The 14,175-nt window shown below is 40.6% G+C and overlaps 1 protein-coding gene across 2 annotated transcripts in view; it reads left to right on the top strand.

The window, feature by feature from the left end:
• Nucleotides 1–10,934: 10,934 nt before the first annotated feature.
• The window catches only part of tmcc1a (transmembrane and coiled-coil domain family 1a), a 39,931-nt gene continuing 36,690 nt past the window's right edge, over nucleotides 10,935–14,175 (top strand). For both annotated transcript variants that reach the window (XM_084554195.1, XM_084554196.1), the window contains exons 1-2: nucleotides 10,935–11,092; nucleotides 11,999–12,082. The gene's annotated coding sequence lies outside the window, so the exon portion shown is untranslated. The remainder of the gene's footprint in view (nucleotides 11,093–11,998; nucleotides 12,083–14,175) is intronic.

Raw genomic sequence — 14,175 nt, 5'->3', positions numbered from 1 at the left:
TCATAGTCATGAAGACTATAATAATATGGTGGTAAGAATATAGTGATATTCACCGATCAGCCACAACAATAAAACCACTGACAGGCAAAGTGAATAACATTGACCATCTTGTGACAATACAATGTTCTGCTGGGAAACTTTTGGACCTGTCAATCATGTGGATGTTACTTAGACATGTAGCACCCACCAAGACCAGACCAGGCACCCCCACCCCATAGCAATGACACTCCTTGATGAAAGCAGCCATCCCCAGCAGGATGCAACCTGACACAGACACACACACAAAAATGGTTTAGGAAAAAAAAATATGAAAAACTGCACAAAGTGTTGACCTGGCCTCTAAATTCCCTAGATCCCAAACTGATCAAGTATCTGTGGGATGATCCACAGAGGCCCCTCCCCTCAACCCATAGGACCCAAAGGCCCCCACTAACAACTTTCTGTTGCCAGACACCACAGGACACCCTCAGAGGGCCCATGTCCATTCTCTGATAAGTCACAACTGTTTTGGACGCACATGGGAGAAAAACACAATATTAGGAAGGTGGTCATAATGTTATGCCTTATTAGTGTATAATTTAATAATAATAATAATAATAATAATAATAAATTTTATTTATAAAGCACTTTACATCAAATATCTCAAAGTGCTACAGGTTAAAAAGAAGAAGAAAAGGTTTTAAAAAAGAAAAAACATCTAAAGGGGACCAAAAGCTTTGCTAAAAAGAAATGTCTTAAGACCTTTTTTAAAACAGTCAGTGGATTGTGGTGCCCTCAAGGTGTCAGGGAGGGCATTCCACAGACGTGGGGCAGCAGCACAGAAGGCCCTATCTCCCATGGTCCTCCGTCTGGTTCTGGGTATGTGGAGGAGGTTTGATTGAGTGGAGCGGAGGGAGCGTGTTGTGTTTTGTGGATTGATGATTTCTTTGAGATAGGGGGGTGCGTGTCCATGGATGCATTGGTGAGTGAGGAGGGAAACTTTGTACTCAATCCTGGTGGAGACGGGAAGCCAGTGGAGTGAGTGGAGAATGGGGGTAATGTGCTCATGTTTCCGCACTCTCATCAGGATCCTAGCTGCAGAGTTTTGGATGTACTGAAGCCTCTGCAGACTCTTGCTAGGAATCCCGATGAGAAGTGCGTTACAGTAGTCCAGTCTGGAGGAGACAAAAGCATGAACCAGCTTTTCAGCATCTGAGAGGGAGAGAAGTGGTAAATAATAATATGGCATTAGTGTTATATCGCAGTTATGGATTGTATCGCTACAGATAGCTAATGAATGATATGGGTGGCATGTACACAAGGAAAAATGCAATATTTTTCATGAAGAAAGTGGAGTTCAGTAAAATCAAATAGGATTTCTCCTCTGAATCTATATCGTAGTGGTTGAGATGCCTCTGTCTTATTAAAATGCTGAGCCGACAGACAGCCAGATGCCTGTAATGTGGCTTATAAGAAGATATGAAGTAACTCCAGTTTTATCCTTTAAGTCTTCTCCACAGACACATACCTCATTCTCTGATATTCCCAGAGAGCATGCTTAAAATTGACGCTACAGGTTATGGACAGCCTGTCTTTCATAGAACGTACTTCATTAATTTTCGCACAGAGGGGAGAAGCGGTAGCAACTCCCACTTCACATAACCAATTACTGCACTGGCAGGGTTATTCCAAAAAATGTGAGGCTTGACAAACTGAAGTATAACAAAGCTTGAGGCACAAGAGACTCATAACAAGAACAGTTTCTCACATGTGAAAAGGAGCTAGTATAATGATGTCGAGATCTCCAACAGAGACATGGAAGGATCCATATCTCCCTGAGGGCGACATACACGATAGAAGATGAGGATGCGTCCCCAAGCTTTCCCTTGTTGGCTCCCCAGCTGTTGGCCCCCAGGTGCCCTCACCAGGCTCGGGATCAATCCCAGCCTCCCGTGCGCCGGACTCTTCATTAGGCCCGGCCTGCTAGAGTGGAAGCTCTAATTGACAAGGGCCACTGAGAGCCAGCATCCCCGTCTGCCGCGTTCTCAGAGAAAGGGTCGCTAGGCATCAGCCGCTCACACTAATCTTTCCCATTATCCTCTGCTCTACTGTGGGTGCAAGAAAAAAACAGCACTGCCTGAGGTTCGTGTGTATGTAACATTTCGGCGCGTCCCTGTTTGTGTGTCACTGTTCGGAAGCTTTGTTTGAGTTTTTTGGCTAATGGGGGCAAGGGTCGGTTTGGATCGTGTGAAAAACAGATCAGATATATCTACGACACTTGTTGACAATGTCGAGGACGCTGTTGTGAGAATATCTGAAAAAAAATATTTGTTTATTCTGTATCGGATGTTTTTCATGTGAGTTCTACTTCCTGTTTTGGGAACATATTTGGAGACACTATTATTTTAACTTCCTTTATCTAAATACCACATGAAAACTACATATATATATCTCTCTCTCTCACTCCTGGGCTGAGAGTGGACTCATTTTTGTTTACAGCTCCAGTGGTGATTCATGCCACTCATAGGTCTAATTTCAATCCTTAATCATTATGATGGAACATTTAATTTAGAAATGAAAGCAATTTGCAGCGTGGCAACAATAATTTGCAGGGTCAGTTCCAGTAATCTTTGAAGGCCCATGGAGATATCCCTTCCTGCAACCGTAATGTGAGGAGGGGCCGTGGACAGAAAGAGGTTGCGGGGTCTGAAGAGGTCAGGACAGCACTCAATGCACGTACTGGAAAGAAGTGAAGGAGATGGTGTTAACAGTGCAAAATTGTCTGAAGAGTTTTCTCTGGTGAAGCTAACGTTTTTCTTTGTTTTTTTTTTGAATAATCAAAATGTTTGTTTTTCTAAATAAGCACTAATTCAGTCAAATCAAAGACACGCCAGTTAGCAGACAGATTAGATTGTGCTCGTTTCTTGCTTTATCTCTGGCAACAGCTGTTTTATTATCTGAACGAATCCCGCAAAGTACCTGAAGCACTGGAGTGGTGTCTTCTTTCAATATCTCAACACTTGAATTAATCTTTCCTAAGAACTGAGCAATTTTCTGCCATTAACCATCACTTTTTATGTAACGTTACTTTTGACAATGATGTCTAGGATATAAGGAAGGACTTGAGCAGTTGTCCAGTGCTCCGACAGTAGTGATAAACATCTACGTTGGAAAAAACATGTAACCTCAGATAACTAGCTTGGCTAAACTCTCTAGCGGTGGTCAGACCAAACAAACATATGCCGATCAGCCATAACATTGAAGTGAATAACGCTTATCAGGCAGCAAGGGAACATTTTGTCCTCAAAGTAGGAAACATGAACAAGTGGATGGATTTGAGTGTCTTTGACAAGGGGCAAATTGTGGACTGGGTCAGAGCATCTTCAAAACTGCTGCTCCTGTGTGTGCCTATTAAAAGTGCTCCAGTGAAAGAAAAGTGGTGAACTGGCGACAAGGTCTTGAGCTGCTAATGCTCATTGATGTACTTGGGGAGTAAAGGCTGGCCCGTGTGGTCTGATACAGACAAGTTACTGTAGCTCAAACTGCTGAAAAAGTTAATACTGGTTTTGATACAAAGTTGTCGTAATACACAGTGAATCACGACAGCATCAGAACTGGACCACACAGCGGTGGAAGAAGGTGTCCTGACCTGATGAATCGCATTTTCTGTCACATCATGTGGACGGTTGGGCGCTGGTAAGTCACTCACCTTAGGAAAACATGTGCCGTTTATCAATATCAAGTAAATCGTGCACTACGGACATGTATACTTGGTTGTTTGGACTTGACAAGTTTGATTTGATTTGATAAAGAACAGACTCTTGAGGACAGGATGGTCATTCTGGAACTGGGAAAGCAACATGATGACATCTGCAAAATGCATTCTGGGATACCTGGTTGTACCAAGTCCACACAAGTGACCTCCCGATGTATCCTCAGTCCAGGTACACATCTGGGTATTTGGACTGTACTTTGTCAGATGCGTACTTTGAGTTGGAGCAGTACTTGGGCATCGAGTGATGACGTTTAGCAAGTCTGCAAGCGTACATGTACAGACAGCAATTCATAAAGATAAAAGCCCATGGAACCAGGATCCGCAATAGAAAGACGCCAAAGAGGCAGAAGCGGTGTGTTGCTTTGTGCAATACTGTATTCAGAGATCTTGGGTCCTGCCATTCATGTGGATGTTACTTTGACAGATACAACCTGAACTCTGTTTCACGGCATGGCCTCTTTCTGCAGCATAATGCACCCTGCTGCAAAACATAAATGTGTTGACTTGGCCTGCAAATGCCCCAGAGCATTGAGCACTGAGTATGTGCATTTAGCAGTGGGATGTGCCGGACAAATAAGTCTAATCCATTGAGGTCTCACATCTTTCAGAACATAAAGGATCTGCTGCTAACGTGTTGGTTTGCCAGATACCACAGCACACCTTCAGAGATCTAGTGGAGTCCATGACTAAACGGGTCAGGGCTGTTTTTTTTTTGTTTGTTTTTTTGGGAAAGGGGGACCTACAGAATATCAGGAAGGTGGTCATGATGTTATGGCTGATCGGTGTGTCAGGCCATTAACAGTGACGACCATAGTGTCATCACTGGGTCAGCTTCAGAAACAGATGAACAATGCTGCTGGGGCCCAGTTTTACTCTTTTTCTCCATTCCCTATTAAGACTACAGTTATACCAAATTACTTTTACGCTAAAATCACTGTCCACATACATACCTTTGTCAGTAACAGTGGGCCCTCAATCCAGCAACCCATACAGCTGTCATACAGCAATGCAAAGTGACGACAACCAAATTAATGGCACTGCCGCAAGATGGTGGAACACACAAATGTGTCTACCTATACATTTTTTTAGTGTGTTAGCATGCAGACACTTGCTAATCAGCACTAAACACAAAGTATAATAAGGCTGACAGGAATGCTATGGACAAATTTAAATATGATGACCTTAATGATGGCATAAGATTACCTAGTTATATACAAAGGATTATTGGTTATTACACATCATCCTGATGGTAACAGTGATGTTTGTTCAAACTTTGAAGACAATCGATTCAGTGATCATGACTGATGTTTTAGTCTAAACTACAAATGTTTACCTGCCGGTGGTGAGTGTCACAGGGTCATCAGATAATTAGGATTCGGTCTCTGCTGACCATTCAGTAAGTGATATTTCACTGTGAATGTTAAAGTCAGGATGGTTAAGAAAGGTTTTAAAAGTTGAACAAGCTTTTGTTGAAACAAAATGTTAATGCGACAGAGATTTTTTCTATCCAAAAGCTACTTTATGCAACTACCACGGTTTAAAAGTATTATCTCTGTGAAGTCAAACAATAACGTAGGCTAAACAGACTTTATGTTAAGGGGAAGTGTTCTGATATCATCACCGTCTCTGTAAGAATCTCAAAGGTCATCAGAAGCACAAGTGTGTGAAACGTTTTTATGAATGAATTACGGCCTCCGGCACAGTCTGATCTAAAACGGAAACGCAGCTGATGCATATATTTGATGAGGGGATACGTTTCCTGCTTTAAAAACAAGAACATTACTTATTATTTAGATTTCAATGAACAGTGGTTCTAAATCTTATTCTTTGTTTTTCATGTTGACATGTCAGTTTATAAAGGCAATGTAAAAGTCATTTTGAGTCATAGCTATTATTACATGAATATATACTGTAAAACATATATACAGGAATTTCGATATTTTATGCACAGAACTAGCTTTAGCTTTATGTTTTAGTTGCATTAAGTTAAATTCTTCCCTTAAATTCTTAAAATTATATAATTTTAAAATCAAGGAAGTCGGTCAGATAGAAACAATTGAGGAAAAATGCATTTACTGATGTACTGCAGAGAAGAGGTGTTATGAACTTCTCTAAAAATTTAATGATTTAATAAAATGTTCTGCTGCTTTATTCTCTTACTGCTAAAATTCGCCTAAAAATTAAAATACAAACAAAATGCAACAGGTACACAAAATTCTATGGCCGCATAACACGGGTTAAAATGTCATAAAAAGTCTGCTCATGTGAATTATTACAGCAGTTATGCAACAACAAGAGCCAAAAGCGATTGATCATTCAGTCAGGAAACACATTTTGTACATTATTGCAAATGGGAAAATGTTATATGGATGAAAAAAATAACAGAAACAGAACAGAACATGTCCAAAAACACAAGAGAGCAGGATAAAGAAGAAGAGACACTTATATCCTCTGTCTTTTTATTCCGCTAGACTCCGCTCTCTGCATCGGCCTCTGGAAAGGCCCCAGTACTTTGATGGCTTTTCAGTCCACATGCCTGGGGGTTATCAGGTTACATAATGACCTGCAGCCAATCACATATCAAGACTGAAGTTTAGATTTTATCTGAAAGAGCTGAACAACAGGGAAAGACTGTGCAGACAATGATCTGGCTCTGATAATTCACTGCCAGTGCTTCCAATTCCACCAGGATGTCTGTATCAATGTTGCCATCTAGTGGAGAAAAATGAGAGCACAAGTAATAAAAGCCATTGTATGCAGTACCTACACTATGTTCTTAATTCACAGATGTGATCCTGAAGAAATGAACGCTGTGTCTCCTGCTGGATTCCATTCATGTGAGTAAATAAAAAGTGCAGATATACCTGCAGCAGTTTGGTTTGAGCACATATTTGAAATACAGACTATGAAGCAAAAGGGCAGGTATTCTAGTTGATTGCAAATTTAAAATGCTTAATTATTCTGTGTTATGTGCAGCTTTTTTCACTTTTTGTAGTTCAAATTCGAAACACCTATAGAGCCTGAAATCAAAAAAGCACGGACGGAAAGAACAATTCACAGCACGTATGCTGGGAATACGTTTTATGTTTCCATAGCTACCAAGTCTGTGAGACAGAGACCTCACACTTATTAACCAGAGATGAAATGTTCCTACCAGCACACCATACCATCCTTCAAACAGGTGCGAGAGATGAGAACAGAAAGGTTGAAGTTATGTTAAAATGGGTTTGATGTGAAATTACTTTTGTTCTGGAGTAAGATACGGTGACACTTCATTTTGTCAGGTCTGAGGCCTAAGCCTGCTCACATGTGACGCATAAGGAGCCCTGAATAAAGACGCCTGTTGACGACTGAGAAGTGCTGAAGAGGGTTAAAGTGAAAGATAATGATCGTGGTTTGTGTCTTTTATCGTCACCACCCGTTTCCATTTAAGGTCAATTCACTTTTTTTTTTTCCTTCTGACACACTTACTCACCGCTGACCACTGAAAACCACCCCTGGATCAGTTTAAAAGAAATAAAAGTATAAATCATTACAGCCACTTTAATTACATTCCCTCATATATAATCAGTCAGCATAAATGTGTAGTAAATAGAGTTATTTATTTATTTATTTATTTTTACAGATATTTCAGTACAGGCTGTGGAACAGAGGTTAGGACAATATTAAAGGACTATAACTATATTTTATTCTGGTGTTCATGTTTTTCATTATCTATGACCATGCATGGCACAGTCTAATTTGATTTTCACAATAATGTGACCTCCATATTTCAGACAGTTATTGGCTCTTAGAGTGCACAGATTTCATTGTTCAGACACTCAAAATGTTGTTTTCAAAAACGGTATAAACTAGGTCAGCCTGTGTCTTTGTGTTGGGCAAACATACTTAATCCTCTGTCGGGTATTATTCTTTATATTTCTCTATGTATTATTCATTCTTGGTGCAGATGTAGTCAGTAAAAATGAAGTAAATCAAATCCGAATTAAAGCATCCATGGTAACCCTGTTTTTCAGTCCCAACAACCGCAACGTAGAGAGCGAACGAAAACATGAAAGAACATAATGTGCCTATACCTTTCTTTGTGTCAAATACCGCCACACTTTATGTTTTTTTTTCATTTTTTTAAATAATTTTCAGTTCTCCACTGCAGCTGTTTCATAAATAGGAATATGTATACTCTATAATTTTGACATATTATTATAAATATAGGCCTATTACTGAGACTGTATTATGAGCCATTAGAAATGTCAGGAAAGAAGGCACAATTCAATTATACACTGTCAGGCCAAAAAAAATGTCACCACCTGGATTTAACTAAGCAAATAGGTAGTTTAGTTTGGTTTAGTTTAGTTTATTCACCATACCACTGTTGAGACATTACAATAATCCAACAGGAATAAAAAAGACAGATGGGTAGAGTGAATGAGTCCCCCAAAGAAGCTAGAAAAGCTTATGGGTGGGGGCCCATGGTTCATGAAAAAGGTAGTGGTAGCTACAAGCAATGGTATCACACAATTACCACCTGAAACCAGATGGTAATGAATAAATGCACGTAGAGCGCGCTAAAACACATAACATAGATACTTAACATTACATACACATACAATCATACACATACATCCCAATAGTCCATGAGGAGGCAGTTTTATATTAGATATAGGTTTGTAGGAGATTATTTTTAAGTTGTCTTTTAAAGTTGGAGATAGAGGGCAACACCTTGAGGCCTTCATGAATCCTGTTCCAAATCTGCAGCCCCCTACAGACAACACTCATACTGGTGCGCACATGTCGGCGACATTTACCTGATATAAGTGTATTAGATCTCGTATCGTATGTGTGCAGGGGGCTGGAGATGGGAATAAGTCTACTCAGTCTAGGGTTGAGCCTGTTGACAATTTGAAACATAAGGCAGGCATTAAGATACTCATTTAGCTCAGCCAATCTTAGTAGCTCAAAGCGATGAAATAGAGGATGGGTGGGAGAATTTGTCTGTGACCATGACAGGGCCCGTATGACTTTCTTTTGCAAGGATGCAAGTTTTTTAAGATAGCTGGTGAAGGTGTTGCACCATATCACATTACAGTAGTTAAGGTGGGGTTCAAAGAGAGTTTTGTACAATGTGAGAAGGGCAGACAGAGGAAGGAAATGTCTGATCTTATAAAATAAGCCAACATACTTAGACAGTTTGTTTGCAAGATGGTCAATGTGACATTTAAAGTTGAGAGAGTCGTCAATGTGGACCCCCAGGAACTTAGTGGCATACACTCTTTTTATTTCCTGTCCATCAATTTTAATCAGAACGTGATCAGTTTTTTTTTATTTGTTTGATTTGAATAAAATTACATTTGTTTTGCTGACATTTAGTGAGAGTTTATTACATTTGAACCAGGAGTCCACTTTGGTTAACTCTGAGTTTACAAGCCTCCTATTGGATATTTATTACATGAGTGATTATCTTTCAGCTGGCAACAAGTTATTTAACCTCAACTGATGCAATGAGTAGCTTCTCATTTCTTAAACAATAATGTCGAAAGACACATCCTGTGGTTGTGGGAAGGATGTCAGTCTGTTTGAGAAGGGTCAAATCATTGGCATGCATCAAACAGAGAAAACATCTAAGGAGATTGAAGAAACAGAAACTACTAAAACTGGGTTAAAAACTGCCCAACGCGTTATTAAAAACTGGAAGGATAGTGAGGAACCATTATCTTTGAGGAAGAAAAGTAGTTGGAAATAAAATCCGAAAATGATCGTGATCTGCGATCACTTAAACGTTTGGTGAAATCAAATCTTAGAAAAACTACAGTAGAACTCAGGACTATGTTTAATAGTGAAAGTAAGAACATTTCCACACGTACAATGTGAAGGGAACTCAAGGGATTGGGACTCAACAGCTGTGTAGCCTTAAGAAAACCACTAATCAGCGAGGCTAATCAGAAAAAAAGGCTTCAATTTGCTTGGCAGCATAAAGATTGGACTCTGGAGCAATGGAAGAAGGTCATGTGGTCTGATGAGTCCAGATTTACCCTGTTCCAGAGTGATGGGGGCATCAGGGTAAGAAGAGAGGCAGATGAAGTGATGCACCCATCATGCCTAGTGTCTACTGTACAAGCCTGTGGGGGCAGTGCTATGATCTGGGGTTGCTGCAGTTGCTCAGGTCTAGGTTCAGCAACATTAGGTGTCCAAAGAATGAGGTCAGCTGACTACCTGAATATACTGAATGACCAGGTTATTCCATCAATGGATTTTTTTCTTCCCTGATGGCACGGGCATATTCCAAGATGACAATACCAGGATTCATGGGGCTCAAGTTGTGAAAGAGTGGATCAGGGAGCATGAGACATCATTTTCACAAATGGATTGGCCACCACAGAGTCCAGACCTTAACCCCATTGAGAATCTTTGGGATGTGCTGGAGAAGGCTTTTCGCAGTGGTCAGACTCTCCCATCACCAAAACAAGATGTTGGTGAAAAATGAATGCAACACTGGATGGAAATAAATCTTGTGACGTTGCAGAAGCTTATTGAAACAATGCCACAGAGAATGAGTGCTGTAATCAAAGCTGAAGGCGGTCTAACAACCTTTTTTTTGGTGGCGACTTTTATTTTGGCCAGGCCAATATGTATACTAAGTTAGTATATACATCGGCATATGCAGTATAGTTAGTATTACTAACTATACTGCATATGCCGATGTATATGATAATATTAGTATGACACTTGTTCTTTTTATATATACTATTACTGTAAAATACTAATTTACTTAATACAGTTGTCATCGCCTGTACAATAGTCATAGCGTGTTCCCCACCATTAGGTAAACTATGCACTTTTTGCAATTTGCACTAGATGCCAAGCTATGGGGCGCCGTTTATTAAAATGAACACGCAATTATTCCCACATTTAGCTCCAAACACTTTAAAAAATGAAGTGTGAATTTTTTAAAGTCACTTTTATATCACATTTACAGCAATATTTATGGATTTTTACATATTTGTTATATCTAACTGTTACTTACTTGTTAAATCTAAATATTATATCAACATCGTTATACTTATACACAAACCTGAGTTTGGTTTACTTGGTGAAAAAACAAAAAAAAACACGCATGTCTCTTCAACAACGGAAAAGTGTCAGCGTTTTAAGCGAACACGTGAGTCATCTCATTACTCTACCATCTCTGGCTTCCTTCCCGCTAGTTTACGTCTTACGCCATGACGTCAGAACGAGGAAGGAGGAGGAGGGAGGGCGGACCGTGCGGCGGACGGACGCCACTCGGAGGAGGTGCAGCCCTCTGGACGTCTGTGTCTGCTCTCACAGTTTGCTATCACCCGTGTAAGTGTGAAAAATGTTTCCACTTTAGTTGTTTTGGCCTGTTTTGCCGTCAGTTTGTACGTGTTCGTGTTGTGTGTTGAGCGTCCGTCAGAGTGTCGGTGTAGATAATTCATGGCAGTAGCAGCAGCTCTGTACAATGACACACTAACGGGACTGTCAACCTGTGTCCGTTAACCCACTGGCAGCACTTGACTGGCTCTCAACTAACCTTTCACAGCGGTTTTTAAAGCTGTTTTTTTCCCACTCTGCTTCGTCTTATTTCACAGCAACAAAGTTTCGTCTCTTAATGTTTTATTATTTCTCAATAGGACAACGTGTTAGTTCACTGTGTCACAGTTAACTGGAAATTTTTGTGCTTATCTTTCGTAACGGTCGCTATATGTCCTGCGGTGTCGTCACAGTACGACAATATTATTGTGGTTGTGTTGCTTGTGTGAAAGGAAATAAACAACAAAAATGTAATTTTTTATATTCTCACTTTGCATTTTAACCTTGTTGCTTGTGGAGCAAAATAAAAGTTTTGTACATAGTGCTATTTATTTATTGTGATGCTGCTATCATGTGTCTCTGTGGGTTGTCATAGTTGCCAGGGCCGTGTAAGCTACACAACTTCTAATGTTCCCTAAGTTGTTTTTTGCTTACTCTCAACTTGACTGATACAAGGTGTTTTGCCAAAGGCATCTCATGGATAAAAAAGCATATGTAGCCTCATTACATCTGAAGTCTAGTGTTCTTCACAGAGGAGCATTTTTTATTTTTTTTTCCTGCAGCCTATTATTATCAGTGTCTAGGAGACAGACAGACACACACACACCAAACAGTCAGCCAGGCAGACGCAGAGAGTGCAGTGTGCCAAGGAAGCATTTAGAGGATTTACAGTTTTACTTTTTCTCTTCTTTGTTGCAGACCTGCGGGCCTGATGTAGCGGATTGTCATCTCCTCTGCAATGAAGAGAAGAAGCCGCTCCATCGCCACAAAGATGGACTGAAGGTTTGTTTTACTCTGCCCGTCCGTTCTGATGACTGTTTCCATCTCTGCGGAGACGTAGAGGGTTGGAAGGGTCCTGTGTGACATGATGTATCCTGCTATCTGTTCAGCATACTCTGCTAAGTGGCTGAGAGCTTGGCTGCCCCTTCAGGGCACTGCTAACACAGCCATTCATGTCTCACTCCGACGGTCAGACCACCATGATGACGCTGCCCCCCCCCCCCCCTCCACCTCCTTCTCCTCGTCCTCCACCACCTCCTCCTCCTCCTGTTCCTGCTGCACTCACGTTGTGCTTTCCCTGTTGGTAGCTGGGCTTGGAAACGAGAATCATTGTATAAGTGTAATGTGTTTGTGTATTAGTGTGCACAGTTTTGACAAAATAGATGGATTTGCCTTCTCCTCTGATTTGCGCTCAGCTTCACGTAACCCTTCTATATTGGATGTGTGGTGTAGATGTGCTTATGCTAGATCACACTGCAAGATTAACGCGTCATCAGAGGGGTTGCTTAATTTGCCGTGTGTACAGGAAGTCTCCATATCTTACAACAAAGCTGCAGACAAATAGATCAGTAAGATGACATGAACTGGATTGTCTGTTGTCGATTACTGTAAAGACTTCAGATGTTTTGATTTAATAAGACGGACAGCTGTGTGTAAATGAGGTTTTCGTGAAGACGTTGTGTGCAGTTTTACTTGTTTATGATGGTTGTTAAAGTAGGGACAGTTTTAGGTGAATATTTGGTTGTTAATCAAGAGAGAGTGTGCACCACCCAAATATATTCCACTCTTGTCATTTAGAAATGAAGAAGTCACTTGGATGAGTGGTGCAACATCTTCAAGAAAACCCAACATCTCCAGTTGCCTTCGGTGTTGACGTATTTCCCGGATAGTCCAAAATTGTCCGCAGGTTTCTCCGTCTGTACTCATGTGATAGACTGGCACTGTGTCCAACATCTCGCCGTGTGTGTCTATAGAATAAGTGTGAAGATGAAGGAAGGAGACTTTTTGGTGTCACAAAATTTCTGGCCACAAATAAAAATTCATTAAAGCAACAGTGCAGAATTTGTGTCTCCCTCTTCTGGCTGTGATAGTGACGGCACAAACACTGTTGACACTTCCATGTGACATATGCCTTCTCGCTCAGGAAAGTCCCTGGCTCACAGCCTAGTACAAATAATATTTTGCAGATGCCAACCTGTCCAAGTGCAGCAGGGCAACATCTGTCGCTTCTCTTCTTTCAAGAAGAAAAGGCACACCTGTTGTGATCTGTGTTTGTCCTTCGCCAGAAGTAGCTTTCTTGTTTAGAGTTTATCCCTTCCTCTGAAAGCTGAGTTTATCTTTTAACAGGAAGCTCAGAAACTTTTTTGGATGTAAGTTTTTCCACCATAGACTCCACCCTTACTCTTAGCTGGTCCAGACTATTCAGCCTCTTCCCATCGATTGCTGCCCTCTTCCTGTCAAACCAGTCTTTGCAAGTTGAAACTCATCTGTACTGATGTGCCAGCACAAATTTGAAACTCGGTATATTGCAAAGTTGAGAGATTTAGAAGTAGCCGATTTATCTTAATCATGGGCTGTGTGAAATGTATCAGACATTCATACATGTGTAAATGATCTCCAGCTTTAAGTCAATAAACTATTAAGGATTTTTGTTCTTTATTGCCTAATGCTTAGTTGCTCCCCTTTGCTGCAGATGAAAACAGGATATATTCTGTAGAGACAGAGACATACCCCAAAGACGTAGGTTTAATTCTTGGCAGCGGTACAGTACATCCAGCAGTGTGTCCCAGTGGAAAGCTGGTGAGCGATCATTTCTTTGTTGCTGCAATAACATCCCTCTGGTTGGTGAGGGCGGGCGGTAGGATGGAAGTGGGTATCACAAGAAGTTCAAGGCTGAACAGGGCCACAATTAACATTTTTTTTTTAATTAAACTACTGATTTATTCGTCAATTAATCAGAAAAGGGTTAGGGTTAATGAAAAGTGGCCAGTTTACTTCCTCAGAGACAAAAACATTTATATGCACTATTTACTAGGTAAGGACTAAAAAGATGAATTGACTAAATGTCGTATCTCAGTTGTATTTGTACATCCTGG

The sequence above is a fragment of the Chelon labrosus genome, assembly GCF_963514085.1.
Source record: "Chelon labrosus genome assembly, chromosome: 10".
NCBI classification, from domain to species: domain Eukaryota; kingdom Metazoa; phylum Chordata; class Actinopteri; order Mugiliformes; family Mugilidae; genus Chelon; species Chelon labrosus.
The sequence above is the reverse complement of the archived record's forward strand: the minus strand, read 5'-3'. Positions and strand labels throughout refer to the sequence as shown.